Here is a 6024-nt window from a genome sequence, read left to right as displayed (position 1 = left end):
CTAGCACTGAGAGCATGCCAAACATGCTTCCAGGTAATCAGTTTAATCACCTTAAATATTCTATGCTAGATATTACTATTCTGATTTGCACATGAGGAAGTTGAAGTGCAGATGCAGATCACTTGTTCAAGATCATATGGCCACGAAGTTTAGCAGCCTGGGTTTGAATGCCTGTGACTGGATTCTAGACCCCAACCTAAACACGGTGATGTGTTCCTTCCTTGAATTTATACATATGAAAAAGAAATCTGATATAATATGCCTAATACAATTAGAATTAGTTGTAGGTTCCTAATAGTATTTTTTTTAAATGTGAAGGAATTGAACTTGGAATGATAAACAAGATTTCAGTGAGCTGAAATGGATGTGAAGTTGGTATGGGTTTGAAATATTCCTATTTGAGAAGATGGTATGAACAGAGATGCTGGAGGGGTGGTCTACAAATAGTGACAATTTCTGCTTGGATGGGGAAAAGGCTTAGGAGATGAGAGGGGTGGAAATTAAAACTGGAAGCAATTCTATAGCAATGAGAACACTTTATGTCTTTCAGAAGGATAAATCTCTAAAAGTATAGACCACCTGACAAGGTGTGACAGGCTAATCTTTGTGAGGCATTTGAAGAGGTCAGTGTAGCTGTCTGAACCAGAGGAACTGTGACTTTCCAGTCCCTGCAACAATCCCTGCTGAGTTCCCAACAGCCACAGGAGGTTCTGCTTAGATGACTGCATAACATCATCCTTAGCATATGGGACTTTAAAGTAATGCTGCGTGTTGTCAGATATACCAGTTATCACTGTCTCCAAGAGCAAAGGTAAGAGCATTAACTACACTATGTATCACGACTTCTTTCTAGTCCTGTCACCATCAAGATCCATTCAGAAGCTCCTGAACAAAACGGTTGACTTCAGCACCTTCACCCTTGAGAAGGTGAGGGATGAAAATCTTAACGTATGGCAGAGAAAAGGAGAGGCAAATTTTGAGTTTCCTTTTAAACAAGACAGTCTCTCTCTCATGTCCTTCTTAGAGAGCAGCACTGAAATGGTTATATTAAAACTGACATGAACTTAGTAGTCAGAAAGTAAAATGATACCTTTAAGGAATTAAAAAAAATTCAAAAGTTAGGCAGAATTATGCCCCTTGGCCTTCAGAAAAACACTGAAGCCAGGACAGGAGTGCTTCATGTTCCCCTGCTCTTTTCTTCCTGGTGTTCTGCATTATTACTTGCTAAATCAATTGCAGCTGCTTACCTCGGTCCAGTGCATTTAAGCCCTTTCTTGGGGCCTCTTTAGCACCCTTTGAGAATTTCTCCCATAACTCCTTACCAATTCCCTAAGCTGTCTTGACTTCTCTACCAGAAAATTGTTATTATATTTATAACAGCATCTTGAGAATATTTCACCAAACTACTAACAAAACCCTGTTTTATACAACCAATGAATTATACCTTCAATGTCTTTTTCGCTCTGCGTGATGTCCTAGATTAATGCACTACATAATGTTTGTAAATACAACCATGTTTTTTCTTTAAAAGTCATTAAGAAGGTTTTAATAAACATTGAAATGATCAATGTGCTAATTGGTTCCAGATAATGTTTATCAAATATTTAGAAAGAGAAAATGAAGTACTGTATGGCAAACAATCCAATTCAAGGAAGTAGTTTTATTGGAAGAGATTTACTTAATAGGGATAGACTTTCAACACTAAGAGCTTTTTTTTAAATACTAATGAGAAAAAGAGGTAAGAATTAGCTTAAGTCAAAGTTAATGCAACATTAGGTTTTCAAATTTAATTGAACAAAGTTAGAAAATTTAAAGTTTACATTACAAGGACAAATCCAAATTTTATTCTTTGGTTATGTGTGATGAACCACATGGATTTTAGATTCATTACTATTATCTGTCAATAATAGTGTTCTCAATTGCAAAATTAATGATCTACAAAAATATCCTATAATCATATCTGAGTGCCTGTTTAGTCAAAGGGAGAAAAGAGCTATGCAACACAGGTATAATTCTGTATAATTATCCTAATTCACTTCTGTTTTTAAGTCTTTAAATGCTGGAGTATAGATACGAATAGAAATAGAGATTATCTATTTATGTCATCTCTCTAAAGGTATGTATTTTTGTCCCTTTATACTATCTAGCAAAGGTATTATAAACTCTTAGTACACTAAACAATACAATTAATGGGCAAAAGAAAGGCATGTTTAATTTTTCTCTGGAAGCTCATCTTATAAACAAAGGACATGTCTTGAAGAGTGACAGGGGGGCAGCTGCTGACTGCACTGAATATTTAACAGAGAAACAAAAAAAGGTACAAGGGCCAGGAAATAATAAGAGGTTCATGATCTCCTCCTTTTGCTTCTCTAAAAGTGCCACAGGATTTCTCATGTTAAAAAAACGCTTATGCTCCCAAGAGAGCAGTGACTTCTTTCTGAGTCTCTACTTGCTTCATACAAAGAGCTGTTCCAGTGTGTTAGGAAAATTTCATCTCTGTTGAGCATTTGTTCCCAACTTTGTGTTATTGTTATTCCTTATCTTCTCATAAAGGCAAAGAATCCTAGTGTTTTTGAGCCAGTGTCCTTAAGTGTTTCCCTTTCAAACATGCCCCCTCCGCATATTTTTAAAAGGCAATTAAACTGATATCCCAACATTAGCATTCCACAAAACTTAGGAAGGAGAATTTTTTTTTTTTTTTTTTTTAGCAAATCTGTTATTGTTACTGAAGAATTTAGACTCAGAAGAGACATTCAGAACAAGATATGCAAAGAAAAAATATAGTTTGTAGGAGGAAAATTATAATTAAAAAATGTGAAATTAATGAAATAAAGCGCAATTCAGTATTTTAAGACTTGGAGATTATAAGAAAGGGATTGGAAGTAGTGGGAAACTGTCAGGGGAGGGGGATGGGATTGGCAGTTGAGGGAAACTGCTAGGGGAGGGAGGGGCATATCTCATTAGCAAGGGTCTCTGCATAATCAGCATTTGTATACTTAACCCTGAATTGTACCCCACAGCTTTATAATAAAAAAAAAGACTTGAAGATTTATGTGACTGTAAGGAAATAAATGTCCTAAATGATACGAAGAAGAAAATAAGAAAAACTAAATGATTCATATATAAATTTGACAGAAATCTTCTATTTTATTATATAAACTCTTATTGAATTTTCTTAGCACTTCTCTCCAGTGCAAGAAATGGCTTCTCAGACAAATGTTTTATAAGAAAATGTATAATATATTTGGAAGAATGCATAATGTTTAGGTCAAATACATTTGTGATTTTTTTAAGTGAAAAATCATTATTCAGGGTTACACTTGTTTTCAACTTTGTTAAGAATTTCAAAAATAATTTGGCTTTATGTTGAAAAAGAAAGCTGTTGGCATAATTATTTATTAGTCATGGACAGTCTATTTGAGGTATTGTATGTGTTTACTGCTTATATTGTGCAAAAAACAAAACTAAGCAGTATTCTGCTTCTTTAATCTACTTTAATGATCTGGATAGCATGATATTGAACAGCTTCAACAAAATGAGTAAAGGATTTTTTAAAAATCTCACTTTTGTTAGAGAGCTACATAATTGCACAGCCACATTTGGTTTAATATAATGCTAAAAACATAATGCAATTACGTAGTTTTTGCACTTTAAAATGAGGTTCAGTGTGATCTACTATTTCTTCCTTCAGTGAAGGAAATGAGCAAGCCATCTGCACCTTGAACTTGCCAGTCAGTGAGTACAGGAACTGAACTGTCAAAAATTTTTTTGGATTGCATCATAATTTCTGCCTTATGAAAGCCAAGCCCATATTAAACAAGCAAAAAGTCAACAAAGAAAATACTTAGCTAATGAGCAAGGCAGAAGAGGAGTGTGACGTTTTCCACTTCTAACCTTTGACTAAAGTCAAAGCAGTAACTTTAGTTGAAGAGGGGCTTTGTGAAAGTTATTTAAACTTTCTGAGCTTTTCTGAGCCTGTAAGTATTTCCAGGCACAATTCATTAAGATTTTCACAGCATCTGACACATGGAAAGTATTCAGTAAATAATAAACAGTTGGACCTCCACATTTATGAGTTTCACATCTGTGGATCCAACCGCAGCCCAAAAATATTTTTTTAAAAAAAATTAAAAACAACACTACAACAATAAAAGATAATACAAACAAAAAGTAATACAATATCAAAACTATTTACATAGTATTAAGTATTGCAAATAATATAAAGACAGTTTAAAGTACTCAGGAGAATATGTATAGGTTATAAGCAAATGCTATGCCATTTTATATAAGGGACTTAAGCATCCTCAAATTTTAGTGTCTGCAGAGGTCCTGAAACAATCCTCCATGAATACAGAAGCACAACTGTATTTTAGCTAGTATTAGAATTTTTTGAATGTTTACTTTTTAAAAATGTTTCTTCCATTTTTAATTGACAAACCTATAGATACATGTATTTATGGAGCACAAAGTAGTAATATGATTTTTTACTGCAATGTGAAATAGCTAAATTAAACTAATTAAAATATTTAACACCTCAAAGATTTAACAATTTTATAATAAGAACATGTGAAATGTACTACTCTCTTAGCATAATTTAAATGTTAGTACTCAATTATTAGCTATTTTTACCATGCCCTGAAATTGATCTATTTAAAAAAAAATTATACTTATTCTCCCTAACTGAGGTTTTGTGCCATTTGGTTATCATCTCTCCATCCCACTTCCATCAAACTCTGGTAACCACTTTTCTACTCTGTTTTCATGAATTCAATTCTTTTCAATTCTACATGAGGGGTCTGACAATTAAGTTCACAAACTTGTCACCGTGAGTTTATGTTCACAGTAGTGTGCAAACAACTCAGTAAGGTTTCATAACTTTGGTGTCTCACAGTTGTGTTTGTGATGATGTGTGGCATTCATTACTGTTGTTGCCTGTTTTTGTGTGCTACCAAATGAATATCGGAGTTTGAATTAGAGCAACAAACACACATTAACTTTCTTGTTAAACTTAGCAAGAATGGAAGTGAAATTGGGGACATCTTAGTCCAAGTTTATGAAGACAATGCCATGAATAAAATGGCAGTATACAAATGGATAAAATGTTTTTCTGAGGGGAGAGAAAGCATCACTGATGAAGAGAGGTTAGGGTAGCCAGTAACAAGCAGAACTGATGAAAATATTGCAAAAAATTCTTCAAATTGTGTGTCAAATCATCGGCTGACTGTGGGAAGCATAGCAGACCATGTAAACATTGATAGAGAAACAGAAAGAAAAATCTTAACTGAGAATGTTGGCATGAGACAGGTGTGTGCAAAAATGGTCCTGAAGAACTCTTGCATCACGACAATACACCAGCTCACACAGGACATCTGTGAAGGACTTTTTAGCGAGTATACAAATAACTATATTGAAACACGCTCTCTACTCACCTGATCTGGCCACCGGTGACGTTTTCATTTACCCAAGGAAATATTAAAAGGAAAACATTTTGATGACATTCAAGACATCAAGAGTAATTAGGCAAAAGCTCTAATGACCATTCCAGAAAAAGAGCTCCAAAATTACTTTGATGAGTGAACTAGGTGCTGGTGTGGGTGCATAGCTTCCTACGGGGAGTCCTTCAAAAGGGACCATAGTGATATTCAGAGTGAGGTATGTGGTACTTTTTCTAGGCTGAGTTTGCACACTTAATTGTCAGGCCTCCTATAAGTGAGAATGTGTGGTGTTTGTCTTTCTGTGTTTGTCTTATTCCACTAAGGATAATGTCCTTCAATCCCATTCACGTTGGTGCTAATGACAGAATTTATTTTTCAGGTAGAGTAGTATTTTGTTGCACATGGGATATCCCCCCAAAACAGAATCATCTTTGGGAGGGTGGGTCCCTTTTAGTAGTCTCAGATTTAGTTCCTCCAGATGAAATGGTCAACCAATGTTTTTAGATGAAAGTTTTGAGGATGTTTCATCATGATTTGCAGAAGAAGCATCCTGAGTTGTTGCAAACGGGTGACCGGGTCTTCTGCCATG

This window comes from Carlito syrichta, unplaced genomic scaffold, assembly GCF_000164805.1.
Source record: "Carlito syrichta isolate Samal-C Ts95f unplaced genomic scaffold, Tarsius_syrichta-2.0.1 Scaffold308891, whole genome shotgun sequence".
NCBI lineage: Eukaryota > Metazoa > Chordata > Mammalia > Primates > Tarsiidae > Carlito > Carlito syrichta.
Note: the sequence above shows the minus strand (reverse complement) of the source record.